This window comes from Benincasa hispida, unplaced genomic scaffold (genome assembly GCF_027475165.1).
Source record: "Benincasa hispida cultivar pf3 unplaced genomic scaffold, pf3_genome.v1.1 HicScf1848, whole genome shotgun sequence".
Taxonomy (NCBI): Eukaryota; Viridiplantae; Streptophyta; class Magnoliopsida; order Cucurbitales; family Cucurbitaceae; genus Benincasa; species Benincasa hispida.
This window is the reverse complement of record NW_028326240.1, coordinates 1,972,048-1,988,882: the sequence shown is the minus strand read 5'-3', so window position 1 is coordinate 1,988,882 and position 16,835 is coordinate 1,972,048.

Below are 16,835 nucleotides of genomic sequence, written 5' to 3'. Positions count from 1 at the left end.
TTTTAGCATTGGACATACATTATTGAAACATTTTGATAGCATCATATATGCCCTATCTAAACAGACTTTTTATAGCGTTTTTTATAGTTTTGACAAAACGCTATGGAAAGTCATGGACTTTCAATAACATGGACTACAATAGGTTTTTGAAAAACGTTATGAAAAGATTACGATAGCGTCTTTTTTATGCTATTGTAAGTAATATTTCTTGTAGTGATTTGTCTTCGAAGGTGGTTTTTGGAGCCCGAAGTTGGTTTTTGAAGTTGTTCGTGCGAAGGTGGTTTTCGAAGTTGATCATCGAAAAAGATTTTCACAAGAATTTATGGTCAGAGTTGGTTGTCGGAACTTGAAGTTGGTTGCCTAAAGGTGGTATTGAAATTTGTTATCGAAGTTTTGTCGTCGGATGTGGTTGTTGAAAACTGGAGTTGGTCGTCAGAGTTGTTCGCTCAAAGGTGGTCATCAAAGGTGATTTTCGTCATATCGGAGCCTAGAAGGTGGTTGCCGGAGCCCAAAATTTGTCCTCGGAGTTAGGTCACTGGAGGCGGTTGACAGATCGAGTTGGTCTCCAGAGTTGTCATCAGAGGTGGTTATCGAAGCTTAGAGTTGATTCTCGGAATGTGGCAGCGATAATCAACGACAATGATCGATAGGTGGAGTCATTGAAAACATTGGAATAAGGGAGAGTTGGGGTGACTTGGTAAAATATACCAACTCAACTCCACAAACATTTAAAGTTTGTGGGCCAAATATTGAATTAGTATATTATACTAACTCAACTCAACTTATGTTGATGGCCTAAACACCTCTTAGGATTGTTGTGCATAATCTCCTCTCTAAGAAGAAGATGATGAAGATCATTTATAGTTAGAAAATTTTTCTTCAAAAGCCAAAAATTCTTAGTGTCTGGTTTTTTTTCATATATACCAAATGTAGCTCTTACCCAAAAAGAATAGATATTTTGAAAATAAAAGCTAATTCAAAATTTTACCTTTTTTTGCACTTTTTTCAACAAGCTCAGTTACTTTAACTGGTCAACTTAGTTACCGTAACCAAACTACACATAAAAAAAAATAAAAGTAATTGAGCACGCTTTTTTTTTTTTTTTTAAAAAAAAAAAAAAGATGGGTTATCAGAAAATTCAAATTAACAAAATTAAGGAAAAATTAATCTAATAATCAAATTAATTATAATAAATAAAAAAAAAAAGTGGCTACAAATCACATGAATTTAACATATTTTTATCATTAAAATTCACTTAAATTAGTATATTGTTATTTATTTAGTACAATCAATTATTCAATTTTCGTTTAATAGTGTTTAATACTATTAACTAAAAAATTTATTCAAATCAATTAATTTTAATTAAATAATATCTAGAAATATATGTTAATCAACAATATAAAAAAATAATGTAAGAAAAAGAGAACAAAATTTGATACGTTAAAAATGAATGTTAATAAGAAATATTAAAAGAATGTTTGAAAATCATGATTTGTTAAGGATGAATGATCTTATTAAGATTTATCTAGATAAATAATTGTTATACACTATAAAATACAATAACTAATCAATTGTAATTATTCAAAAATGAATTTTCATACTAAATTTAACTGATCCAAGCAAAGTCTGGTAATTACCATTTATGTAAATATATAATTGCATTCATTTAAGAGATCTTTTTAAATATAAAAAATATTTAAAAATAATTATAATAATTCTGTTAAATTAATATAAATTATTCTCTTAGTTAATTAACTATATTCAAAACAAAGTGATATATATATATATATATATATAAAAGAGAAAACTCACTATTTGGGAAAGATAAAGAAAATTTTTCTCTATGGAAAAAAAATGTCTAGAAATAAGTTATTTACAAACAAAATGTTGAAAACTGTGTAATAAACTTGAGTTTATATAAGGATGTCTATGTCATATTTCCATCCAAAAAAACCTTCCAATGAAAGAGATATAATATTATTTTCAGGAAAAAGTATTTTTCAACCTAATTTTTACTTTAAAAAAATGTGGATGTTTTGAAAAAAAAAATGTGAAGTGTTTTGGAAACACAAATCAAATAAACTTCAAAATGCTTTATGAGAAAAAGAATTTTTTTAAAATAATATTTTTTTTAATATATAATGACAAAAATAGGGTAGGAGGGAAAATATTCTAAAAAATAGGTTTTTAAATCGTGTACCCAGTACACGATTACACCTTAATCGTGTATCAGGTATACGAGTTCCTGTCTATCTGGCACGTGCAGTCTGCTGTGGTAGTCGTCCGTATACCCGGTACACGATTACCTTAAGTCGTGTACTGATAACTGGCAAAAATGTTAGTTATTATAAGCCTTTTATTTAGAATTATGAGGGCTAACAGGTAGAAAATGCGGTGATAATACCTAGAATTTGTGAAAATTTGAGTTTTGGGTCGATCAGCACCTAAATCCTCACTAACCCCAATATTATGTGTTATTCCATGCCAAAGTGTCTATTTTTGTAGCTATCGCAGGAATCAAATGCATGCGCTGGAAATAAGCAATCGCAAAATCAAACGCATGCCCTGAAGCCAAGCGACCACAAAAACAATCGCATTCAGTGAAAGCTGAGCTATCGCATAGACGAACGCATGCAGTGATCGCATGCGTCCATTGCATGGAAGTTGTAGCCATCAATCGAATGCGTCCATCGCATGGAAGTTACGGTTATCAATCGAATGCGTTCATCACTTGGAGATTGCAGCCATGGAGTGATAACCTTAAATAGATGGGTGACCACAAGATGGGTAGAATGTGTTGATACTTCAGTTAAATCAAGCTCAAACGCATACTTTGGGAGTATCAACAAGATAGGATGATGTGACATTGCCTATACCACGACAAAGGTAGCAGCGAGACATAATGCAATCATGGTTGCTGTCGGCGTTTAAACTCTATAAATAGCCCTTGGACCTTCACTTCAAATCATTTGAATTTCTACCTTAAGGCAGAGGTTTGCGATCACAGATGAGAGCATGAGCGAGATTTTCTGTGAGGATTCTTCACCTCCACAACCTATTCTGAGTGACGACCGGAGCTTTCGCCGGAGATAGAACTCGAGAGGGACGTCTCCACCATCCATCCATGGCACCACCAGTAGCCTTGACGCAGATTCTTTTCATTTCTTCTCTGATCTCTGTATTATATTACACTTTAGCTTAAGATATTAAGATATTTTGTAATCAGTGCATATCTTGATTCCTTCAATGTCATCTTCTTCATCGTCTTCATCTTTATCATTATTTACCTTCATCGTTTATTTATCAAGGGCGATCGCATACTCAATCATGTAGCCTAGAGATAGGACGAATGTAGCAACCCACCGAGAGGTGTGCGTTATGTGAGTATAGTGAGTTAATCCTCTTTGCTTGGTGAGAGGCTGTAGCAACGCTTGTCGATAGATTGTTACAATGCTTGTCTATAAGTTAATTAGCCACATCTAACTGCCTAAGAAGGTAAGAGATGGAACGTGATATGAATTCAACCATTGAACCATTACATGTACCTAAAGGACCAATTACAAGAAGCAAGGCAAAGAAGATTCAAGAGGCATTCACACTACATCTTCAAAAACTAGCAAATTCACAAGAACCGACAAATAATTTTGAGACCAAAGTTTTATATAATGTTAGTTCAATGAGTCAAGAAGAGAATGACATGAAGATGGCATGGGAAAAGTCCTATAATTTGGAAGATTACATGGTGGTAAAAAAAAATGTGCAGATTTTGTGAAGAAAATGTTGTCAAGTGTGCACTGCATGGGGAAATGTGATGTCAAACTTTGTCAAACGTGCATATCTACTTTGCCACCTTCTAGAGGAGATATTTAAGGTAATTTGAAGACTTTCTACATTCCTAGTTTTGCATTTGGACTTATAATTTAGTATGCAATTAAGTTTCAAGTTTCTAAGTGTTGTTTTCTACAATTTGCAATTAATTGTATTTGAATGACTTTTGAGTTTCTTGCATCCATGACCATTTGGCCTATAAAATGGCTTGTAATGTTCTTCAGAACTCAGATTATCAATAGTAAAAAGTTTGTGCTTATTCAACTTTTTGGTGTTGTCTTTTTCTTTCAAATTTTGCTTTAGATTTGATATTTAAATCAATTCATTGAATTAGTCTTGATCAAACTAATTCTAGAGTGAGTTGTCTTAGGATCTAAGAGTGACCATCATAGATTCTAAGTTCGATCTAAGTAGCTTTCTTTATGAATGTTTGCAAGGATCCTAGAAGGACCTCTAACTTTGCATCCAACAAGCATCTGGGGCGCTTATCATTTCGTATCAGAGCATTTGTTCATCGTTCTTGGCCGACTTTAAAGGTGTTATCTTTACTTTGTTTTCAATTTATTTTATTTCACTTTTTTTTTCCATAGAAATTTCTTACATCTTGTAACAAGACATACTACAACTTGTCTTCAAAACTTCTTCAAATCAGCTTGGATTTTAAAGGAAAAAAAAAGTCAACAAAAAAAAAGAAAAAAAAACATTAGCAAAAAAACAGTAGCGAAAAAAAAAAAAAGAAGAAGAAGAAGAAAAGAAATCAAAAATCCAAAGCACATGAAAGTTTCTTATCATTCATTTGAAAAAAAAAAATCCATATTTGTTTTATTTTTAGCCTAAGTTTAGTTACTTTAGTCTTAGTTTGTGAGAGTTGATCATTTTGAATTGGGTTTTATCAAACTTTTAGTGAGATTGCTCCAAAAATATAAGTTAACCCTTACATCTTTGACCTAGTACCAAAAGCCTACCCTTGAGTGATAAACACGAGTGTTCTTGAGTGAAATTGGTGAGAAGTGTGGTGAGGTCCTTTTATTACTAACTTTAAAATGTCGTAGGGTGAAGGAGTACCACAAGTACAAAATACTAATATTGCTATTCTTCAAGCCATTCAAGGCATGATGGAAATGATGAGGGAAGATAGGCAAGAAAGAAGGGCATAACAACAAAGAGTCTTACAAGAAGATGAGGGAATAATTAACTTAGTTGAACAAGAAAGACAAATTGGAGGAAGAGGAAACATGAGAGGAATAGGAAGAAATAATATGCACCCTAGACGAGAAGAAAGAATCCATGAAGATAGAGATAGTGGAGTCAAGCTCAAAATTCCACCATTTTGTGGAACGTTGGATGCTAAGGCATATTTGGAATGGGAAAGGAAGATAGAACACGTGTTTGATTGCAACACATCAGTGAGAATAAGAAGATGAGACTTGTCATTGCCGAATTCACTAACCATGCGGAAAATTGGTATCAACATCTCAAATTCGAGAGAAGGAGGAAAGAAGAGGATCCCATTGAAACTTGGGAAGAACTTAAAGAAGCCATGAGAAAGAGGTATGTTCCAAAACATTATAAAAGAGATTTGAGAACTAAATTGCAAGTTTTGAGGCAAGGAATAAAAAGTGTAGCTGAATATTATCAAGAGATGGAAATTTTGATAAAAAGAGCAAATATTTGAGAAGAAGAAAAAGACACCATGTCTAGATTTCTTGGAGGTTTAAATCGAGAAATTGCTCATATCGTTGATATATATCCCACAACTATACTTGGAAGATATGTATCATTATGCAATCAAAATTGAAGTACAATTGAAAGAAGAAAAGGAACATTTTAAGAGGTATAATTCTAAAGCTAATACCTTTTCAAATTCTAATGTTTGGAACAATGATGGTTTTGTAAATAAGGGTGAAGAAAAAGGCAAGTTTGTGGCTCCTAAAAGAGTGGAAGCCGGAAGCACCTATACTAAAAAGAATGAAGCTTCAAAAGAGGAAAGAGAGAAATCTGGTTCCATTTAATGTTGGAAGTGCAAAGGATTTGGGCACATGAGCAAAGATTGTGTCAATAAAAAAGTCATGGTCATAAGAAATGGAATTATTGATTCAGAAGATGAATGTGATGAACAAGGTGGCAGCTTGAGCAAGGATCCGAAGCGTTTGATGATGAATACATTGAAGAAGGTAACTCTATATCCTTAGTTGCAAGAAGAATACTTAATGTGCAGATTAAGGAGGAGAAAGTTTAAGATCAAAGGGAGAAGTTATTTCACACAAGGTGCTTGATTGAAGGAACCCCATGTAGCTTGGTGATTGATAGTCGAAGTTACACAAATGTAGTAAGTAGTTTTCTTGTAAAAGGACTCCAGCTCACTACTCATCCACATCCAAAACCATATAAACTTCAATGGTTAACAAACAAAGGAGAATTGAAGGTAAACTCCCAAGTTCTTATTTTTTTACTTTGGGAAGATATAAGGATGAGGTTCTTTGCGATGTAGTACCTATGCATGTGGGTGATATGTTATTGGGCCGACCTTGGCAATATGATAGAAAAGTCACATATGATGGTTTGTTGAACAAGTACACATTTACTTTGAAGGGGAAGAAGTTTACTTTGCTTCCATTATCTCCATATGAAGTACAATGTGATCAAGTGAAATTAGAAAAGAAAAAAAAAAGAATTTGAGGATCAAGAGAGGAGAGAAGAAAGTAAGTTAAAGGAGAAGAACGAAAAAAAAAGAAGAGAAAAGTGAGGGGGCAAAAGGAGAGTGAAAACCAAGAGAGAAAAAAGAGTGATTTTGAGGAAAAAAGAAAGAGTGTGAGTTTGGTTATGAGAAAGGGGGAAGAAAGGAATATGTTTTCATTGGAAGCACCAAACTTTGTACTTATATGCAAAGGAATGTGTTTAGTAACTGAACCTAACTCTAATGGCTTTTAAATCTCTTTTACAGGAATTTAATGACATGTTTCCACATAAAGATGCACCTACGGGTCTACCTCCTTTAAGAGGAATTGAGCACAAAATTGACTTCATACCCGGGGCAACGCTTCCAAATATGGCAGCCTATAGGACCAATCCAATCGAGGCCAAGGAAATTCAAAGGCAAGTGGAAGAACTCATGGATAAAGGTTATGTTTGAGAAAGCATAAGTCCTTGTTCGGTTCCAGTCATTTTAGTGCCCAAGAAAGATGGAACATGGAGGATGTATGTTGATTTTCGAGCCATGAACAAAATAATGGTAAAGTATCAACATCCTATTCCTAGTTTGGATGAAATGCTAGATGAATTACATGATGAAAACTTGTTTTCAAAAATTGATCTTAAAAGTGATTACCATCAAATTCGAATGCATGTGAGAGATGAGTGGAAAACGGCTTTCAAAATAAAATTTGGTCTTTATGAGTGGCTTGTTATGCCATTTGGTCTTACCAATGTACCAAGTACTTTTATGAGGCTAATGAATCATGTTTTGAGAGAATACATTGGAAAATTTGTTGTGGTATACTTTGATGATATTCTTGTTTACTCTAAAAATGTGAATGAACATATGTTGCATGTCAAGAAAATTTTGCTTAAACTTAGAGAAGAAAAGCTTTATGTCAATTTCAAAAAGTGTAGTTTTTGGCTAGACCAAGTCAATTTCTTAGGATTCATTGTTGGAAAGGATGGGGTGAAAGTTGATGAAGAAAAGGTCAAGGCTATTCAAGAGTGACCAACACCCACCAATGCAACTGAGGTGAGATCTTTTCATGGTTTAGCTAGTTTTTATAGAAGGTTTAATAAGGATTTTAGTAGCATAGCCTCACCATTGAATGAACTTATTAAAAAGAATGTGAAATTTGAATGGAAAGAAAAGCAAGAAAATGCATTCAATGAGTTGAAAGATAAATTGACTAATGCACCTTGTTTTGCTTTACCTAACTTTGGCCAATCTTTTGAAATTGAATGTGATGCAAGTGGGATAGGGATTGGAGCTATTTTGATGCAAGAAAAGAGGCCAATCATTTTCTTTAGTGAGAAGCTAAATAGAGCACAACTTAGCTACCCCACATATGATAAGGAATTACATGCACTTGTAAGGGTTTTGCAAGTTTGGCAACATTACTTGTAGCGAAAAGAGTTTGTCATCCACACGGATCATGAAAGCTTGAAACACCTCAAAAGCCAAACAAAGTTGAACAATAGGCATGCTAAATGGGTAGAGTTTATTGGGACATTTCCATATGTCATTCATTACAAGAAAGGTAAGAATAATGTGGTGGCTGATGCATTATCAAGAAGGTATGCATTGTTTTCTTCCCTTAGTGCAAAAATTCTTGGTTTTAAACACATGATTGATCTGTATAAAGTAGAGACATCTGAATTTCATGATGTGTATATTCAATGTTTAGAAGGGAGAAACGTGCATGATTATATTGTGTTTGATGAAATGCTTTTTAGGAAAGGAAAACTTTGTATTCCTAAGTGTTCCATTCGAGAGTTGCTTGTGAAGGAAGCTCATGGAGGAGGATTAATGGGGCATTTTGGAGAATTTAAAACATATAACATGTTGGCTGAACATTTTTATTGGTTGAAAATGAGAAAGGATGTGAATAAAGTGTGCAAACAATGTTTCAAATGTAAGGAGACTAAGTCTAAGACACAATCACATGGTCTTTGCACACCTTTAGATGTTTCTAGTGAACCTTGGGTTGACATTAGCATAGATTTTGTTTTAGGACCACCAAAGACTAGGAGACATCATGATAGCATTTTTATGGTAGTTGATAGGTTTAATGAAATGACACATTTCATACCATGTAATAAAACAGATGATTCTACTAACATAGCTAATTTTTTCTTTAAGGAAGTGGTTAGATTGCATGGAATTTCTAAGACCATTGTTAGTGATAGAGATGTAATATTTTTAAGTCATTTTTAGAAAGTTTTGTGGGGTAAATTGGGAACTAAGCTTTTGTTTTCAACAACTTGTCACCCACAAACCGATGGGCAAACTGAGGTGGTTAATAGAACATTGGGAACTTTCCTTAGGTCATTGATGTCTAAAAATCTCAAGTCTTGGGAGGATACTCTACCTTTTGTAGAGTTTGCTTACAATAAAGCAGTACATAGCACCACTCATTGTTCACCTTTTGAGGTTGTGTATGGCTTTAATCCATTAACTCCATTAGATTTGTCACCCTTGCCACCTAATATGTTTACTAGTGATGCAACTATTTCAAGAGCAGAATACATAAAAAATTTGCATAAAGAAGTCAAAGAAAGGATTGAAAATAAGAATCGAAAGTTTGTCAATAGCAAGAACCAAAGGAAAAAGAAAATGATTTTTAAACCTGGTGATTGGGTTTGGGTTCATCTTTGAAAGGAAAAGTTTCCAGATCAAAGGATGTCTAAACTTCAACCAAGAGGAGATGGTCCATTTTAAGTGATAGAGTGGATAAATGATAATGCCTACAAATTGGATCTTCGAGGTGAGTACAACATAAGTTCTACTTTCAATGTGGCTGATTTGACTTCTTTTGATGTAGGGAATGAAGACCTTTATTTGAGGACAAATCATTTTAAATAAAGGGGGGATGATGTGAATTCAAATATTGAACCATTGCATGTGCCTAAAGGACCAATTACAAGAAGCAAGGCAAAGAAGATTCAAGAGGCATTCACACTGCATCTTAAAAAACTAACAAATTCACAAGAACCGACAAATAATTTTGAGACCAAAGTTTTATATAATGTTAGTTCAATGAGTCAAGAAGAGAATGGCATGAAGATGGCATGGGAAAAGTTTTATAGTTTGGAAGATGACACGGTGGTTAAAAAAAGTATGCAGATTTTGTGAAGAAAATGTTGTCAAGTGCGCATTGCATGGGGAAATGTGATGTCAAACCTTGTCAAACGTGTATATCTACTTTGTCGCCTTCTAGAGGAGATATTTAAGGTAATTTGAAGATTTTTTACATTCCTAGTTTTGCATTTTGACTTATAATTTAGTATGCAATTAAGTTTCAAGTTTCTAGGTGTTATTTTCTACAATTTGCAATTAATTGTATTTGAATGACTTTTGAGTTTCTTGGTCTATCCATGACCATTTGGCCTATACAATGGCTTGTAATGTTCTTCAAAACTCAGATTATCGATAGTAAAAATTTTGTGCTTATTCAACCCTTTGGTGTTGTATTTTTCTTTCAAATCTTTCTTTAGATTTGATATTTAAATCAATTCATTGGATTATTCTTGATCAAGCTAATTCTGGAATGAGTTGTCTTAGGATCTAAGAGTGACCATCATAGATTCTAAGTTCGATCTAAGTAGCTTTCTTTGTGAGTGTTTGCAAGGATCCTAGAAAGGACTCTAGTTTTTGTATCCACATGCATCGCGGGCGCTATGAATGCATTGTTCATAAGATGCACAGTCTTATACTCAAACGCAACCATGCCACAATAGATATAGTCCAAGGTGCGTGCTGACCACTGGCGAGTGTACGATGCGTAGTGTGACGATCTGAGATTTACACGAGCGATTTAGATAAAAACAATTACTATGCATTAACAGTTGGTTGCCATAATCTATCAATCTTATGCTCATTTTGACAGCTACACTCAATTTGTTTATTAGGATATGAGTAGTGTGGGTCATCCCAGGAACATCTTCATTTTAAATTGTATTCAAACAAACCTCCAAACATAATTTGTTTCACAAGCATTATTGAGTTACAAGTCCCTATGTTCGACCTCGGATTACCTGAGAAACTTACGTTCTCGTTATACTTGGCGAAAAGGCAAGAAAACTTGTGATAGGAACACATGGTCATTGCATACTAGATTAACGCATACTTTCCATTCCAACTCATGACCTCCGTGCATGGGCATAAATGCATAGCTTAAGACATGCAACTGGCATATTAGCGCCCACTAATATTCAATCAACATGTACCACGCTACACACTTCCTCCTCTTTAATCGACTGTGCCCCTATTCTTCCTCATCCAAGCTTCTGCCTTTTTTCCGTCCAAAAATCACTTTTTGCCTTCTTTTGTTTTGTTTCTCCATCCAAAATCATCTCAAAATTAGTATATTCCTCATTTTGCTTGTCTTATGCATCCAAATCCATCCATTTATTCAATCACTTTCAAAATTGTCCCGAAATCGCCTCCTTTGTTGTCCCGTCCAAAAATCGTCCGAACGCCTCTGTGAGTAAAATTATTTCCCTACGTTGTTTCCAATATATAATCTTCCTATATATATCATTTTGTTTGCATTTGGGTTGAACTTAATGTGTAGTTTATGGATCCCTGATTTATTTATTGGGTTGAATCTAGATATATATATATATATTTGTCTATTTGTTGAGTTGATTTTGTCTAAAAATTAGATTTTGTTAGGCTGATTTTGTTGGACTATTTTTTATTATGTTTGTTTATTTGTTTGGCTATTTTTTATTGGGTTGAATGTAGAAATATATGTATATGTTAATAAAAATGAAGATTGGTTCATATATATATATATATATATATATATATATATATTATTTTGTTTGTATTTTGGCTGAATTAAATGTATGATTCATGGATATATTACTTTGTTTGCATTTTGGCTGAATTAAATGTATGATTCATGGATATATTATTTTGTTTTTATTTGGGATGATTTAAATGTATAGTTTATGGATCTTAGATTTGGGCTTATTTAAATGTATATTTTATGGATCTTAGATTTGGGCCGATTTAAATGTATAGTTTATGAATATTATATTTGAGTTAATTTAAATGTATAGTTGAGCTGATTTAAATATATAGTTTATGAATCTTATATTTGGGCTGATTTAAATGTATAATATTTAGATCTTATATGTTGAACTTAGAAATTGGATTTTGTTGGGTTGACATATTAACATATTTTTTGTCAACTATTAAAAAAATCATAATAAATATGTCGATGCGTCCTGAAGATTTAGTTATTCTTGAATTTGGAAATGATGGAGATAGTGACATTTACGTTGAAGTTGATGAATTATTTGGAAACAACAGTAGTGGGGAACATGATCTTGAGTTGGTACCGTCGTAAATGTTCACCCAAATAGATTGGGAAATGACAAATTCAACGTGAACTAGGGTCTACTTTGGAAGAAAGGAATATAGGTGTAGATAACTATAGTTTAATACAAAAAAGAATGTTGTTTAATACCAAAGAAGATTTACAGCTTGCTGTAAAAAAATATTAGATGACAGAACACTACGAAATTGTTATAGTGGAATCAAATCAAGATATTTGTTATGTTAGATGTAAATCATGGAGTGATGGTTGTGCTTAGAGGTTATGGGTATGTTGACGTAAATCTCATGGGATGTTCGAAATCACCAAATTTCAAGGGGAACGCTCATGTTTGTTTTCAGAATTGACACACGATCATTCACAACTTGATTCAAATTTTATGATTATTGAAATTCAAAATTTGGTTAGAGCTGATCCTGCAGTACTTGTGGCGCTACTCCAAGAAACAATAATCCTGTGGGAAAATTTTTAAATATTATATTGCATCTCAAATAATTTGCAATAAATAAAGTATTTTTTTATAAAAAAATCACAAATTTTCTCTAATAATATCTACTTCAAAAATTTAAACAAAAATTTCACATTTTATCTCTAATAAATTTTACGTCACTTTAAATAAAGTAAAAAATTATTTTAAAAGATCACAATTTATCTCTAATAATCTCTACTTCACATTATATAAAAGAGACAAATTAAAAAAATATATATTTTGTCTACTAATTTCTAGTTCATGTTAAATAAAAGGAAAAATAAAATTTTAAAAAATCATATTTTATCTCTATCTTATGTTATCTAAAATTTATCTCTAATTCACCTTAAAAGAAAATATCATTTTTCTAAAAAAAGAAAAAACTCATATCATTTAAAAACCTATCATTCAAATTAAATTACAGTAGATTTGTTTTTTTAAAAAAAAAAAATCACATTTTATCTCTTATTTAGGATAAAATATTTTTTTTTAAAAAAACATTTTATCTATAATTTATGTCAAAAGAAAAAAAAAATTAAAATTCTCATGTTATCTTTAAAAACCATTTAATTCACATTAAATAATAAGATTCTTTTAAATCTTATTTTATCTAATATTCTTAAACAGTCTCATTATATTCAAGTTAAATGCATAACAAAGTTTAAAAAAAAAAAAAAAAATCTTTCACATTAAATGCATAAGAATTTTTCCAAAAAAAAAAAAAATCTTTTTATCTAACAATTTCGAGATTTGATTTAAGATTAAATCGAATTAACTTATGCTCACAATTTTCTAGGATATCTCGCTTTCTTTTTTTTCTTCTTTGTCTTTCTTATTTCTATATTTCATTATAGTTAATCTTTCACCTTAAATGCATAAGAATTTTTCAAAAATAAAAAAAATCTTTTTATCTAACAATTTCGAGATTTGATTTAAGATTAAATCAAATTAACTTATGCTCACAATTTTCTAGGGTATCTCTCTTTCTTTTCTTTCTTCTTTGTCTTTCTTAGTTCTATATTTCGTTATAGTTTTTTATTTTTCTTTTTATAAATCCATTCATTTTTATTCTATTTGAGATATCCATATCAGTTTGATCCCTTGCGTTTATTTGATCTTTTTGTCTTTTTTATTTTGTTTAACATGTTTGTTTTTATTTATGCAAGTCGATAGAATTATGTTGAAGATATCTCATATCGCTATTTTTCTTTTCTTTTCTTTTTTCTTTTAATTTTTCATCAACGACTTTGTTTTTTTTTTTTCTACCTCTATAGGTAGACTTTTTCTCCATTATATATATATATATATATATATATATATATATATATGCATTATCAGTCCTCTATGTATGTTTATTTTTACATTTTTTCGACTATTATAACTCACAAATTATAATAACCAATTTAAAACTTCAAATTGTCTAGAAGAACTTTTTTCAGAATTACTCAATTGATAAGAAAATTGTTGGGAAATACCATATGCTTTTACCACAGAAATAAGCAGAAAAATAAAATAGAGAAATTAAAAGAATGCAATAAAACTGAAAACACAATAATTAACGTGAAAAAACCATCATTCATAAGAAAGAAATCCATTATGTGAAAAATATTGTTATAACCATACAGAATAATTCAAGAAATCCATAATGTGACAATTATTATTACAACCACAAATAATTCAAGAAATCCATAATGTGAAAAATATTATTACAACAACACATAATAATTCTCTGATCACAGTTACAAAAACACTCTCTCAAAGTTTTTGACTACTCACACGCTCTAAACTTACACTCAAACTAGAGAGTTTAATTAAAGTTAGCATACCTAACTTAAAGTGTTTCTAACTTGGACAATTTGAAACTAGAGATGTAGACTCCTTTTATAGTGCTTGGAGTTCATGACTTCCTTAAACTTTTACATATGGAACAACTGCACTTCTAATATTTTGCCAAAACTCAACAAATTCCACCACGACAAGCTATTCCAAGAATCCACTGCTTATGTTATATCCATTGTCTTCGTCGACAACCATAGTTCGCACTCAAAAAATTATAACTCAAAATTAAAACTCACTCCACCATAAAGAGTAGACTACTATGAAGACCACATTTCGAGATTTTCCTTTGATAAACCTAGCTAAAATTTTCTAACAGTGCAACTTCCACCTACTTGGCTCGCTTCGAAGCTTTTCAGCCCTCAACATAACGTCTACCACACAACTTACATAACTGTCAATCATTACCCGTGCACAAACTTATGGAACCGCTAACATGAAATCTTCTATCAAGGTAAATTAGACATACCATAAGAATGATTATTGTCTTTCTTCAGAAGAATTGGATTTCCATCCTCTGTGACGATGGAGACGACGTTAGCATCTGATCAAGAGGTCTTTTACGAATCTGCTCTAATGTGCCCTCTACATTCCCAACAACCCATCTTCTGCTCAAAAACTCTCTTCTTGGAACATCTGCTGGAATCACTCCTAGATTGCATTGGACCACAATCACCACTTATCTTGCACATATGTAACCTAGATTGTATTAACACATCTCTTGACTTGGCTTTTGACATAAACTGAAGTTGATCATTCTATCAAATTTCTTCACATTAAACTTTATTGGACTAGTAAAGCTGGACATATATGCTTCAATCTTTAGAAATTTATCAAATAGTGAATAACCCACACTATTTACAATATTATAGTCATTTTCAAGATTTTTTAAAAACTTATATAGAAGTTTGGACAATGTTGCAACCACATAATATACTTAGAAATTCAAAAAAAAAAAAAAAAAAAAAAAAAAACTATGAATCTGAATTCATGAAACCACTTGTTGAGAAAAATCTCCTACTACTACCGCAAGAATAAGCAGAGAAAGTAAACAAGAAAATTAAAAGAAAACAATAAAACTGGAAGCACAAGAATTAACATGAAAAAACTCCAAACTGGAGATAAAAACCGTGACCTACAAGAAAGAAATTTACTGCATGACAAATTTTGACAATCACACAGAATAATACAAAAGATAATTTAACTAGAATTAGCACACCTAGCTTAAAGTAATTCTACTGGGATGATTTGAAATCAAATGTATAAGCTCTTTTTATAGTGTTGGGAACCAATGAGTTCCTTGAACTCTTTTAATATGGAACAATTGCATTTCAAATATTTTACCAAAACTCAACCGATAGAACATATTATTAGATTATTTGTAGCCAATCAAACCATCACATCTCTCAATATAAAGTTGTGTCTTTTGATAAAAGATTTATCCTTCCATTAAAAAGTATTCATATTTTCCAACCATCTCAAGGCAATCATAGCGTTAAGGATGGGAAGGTGCGTGTGACAGGGAGCAATACCATGTGGCTGTCGTACGAGAGGAGGAAGGTTAGGTGGTAGGCCATCATGAAATGCTTCATGGTTTTTTGAGAATTCTGTTTCTTTTTTTTTCTTAGGACGATTACAAATATTAGATCAAAAGTATTAATAGATATCACATAATGTAAAAAAAATTACAAATATAACTAAATTTAAATAGTCTATCAGTAATAGACCATATTATTGTTAGGAGTCAAACGATAAATCATATCGTTGGGAAGAATCTATTAACGATAGAAGTCTATCGCTGATAAAAATCATCGTGGATAGACTTGACTATATTTACAATTTTTTCAAATCACATATCAATTATAATTATAATTATCCTAAATTTAATGATATATCAATATTTAAACGACAGATGGTGACGACAACCGACAGAATGGGGAGAGGAAGGTGGGTGGGAGAAAAAATAGAGGTAAAAAAAGAAAAAAAGGAATTTTACTTTATATTTTTCTATTTTAAAATAACGACTAAAAGGGGGTATGGTATGAAAAAACAATATCATCCCAAATTTTGGGAGGTAAAATCTTGAATTCGAAAATTTTGATACTTAAATAAGTTAAACATCATAGATAAAAAAGTGCAACTTCATTATCTCAACAAAAAGTGCAATTTCATCTTAAATTAAAAAATGTAATTTGATTTCACTTGTGTAGGATAATCAATTACTCTGGCATCTTAAGTTATAATTATAATAAAAATTGAATCTAAATAATTGATAGTAAAATATTTGCATTGTAACATAACATTTTTCCATTCAAAATTTCGATAAATTTAAACGTGAATAGTTCTAATAAATAATATGTTCCAATAAAGCAAAACTAGAATGTATAATCTAACATTCACGAAACATCGTATTGGATAAATTAAAATGTAAAAAAAATTAGTTATTCATCTAATAATATAAATTTTTTTCTAGATGATTTAAATAAATAAATAGGGTGCAAAAATATTTTATGTAATAGTCAGCTCAACAGAAAATAGATATATATTTTTTTAATTTTTATATATTTAAAAGAAGATTTTCAAAAATAAAAAAAATAAGAATTTACATAGAATAGTAAAATTTTAACCTCTTTTTATAGAGATTATTAGTGTCTATC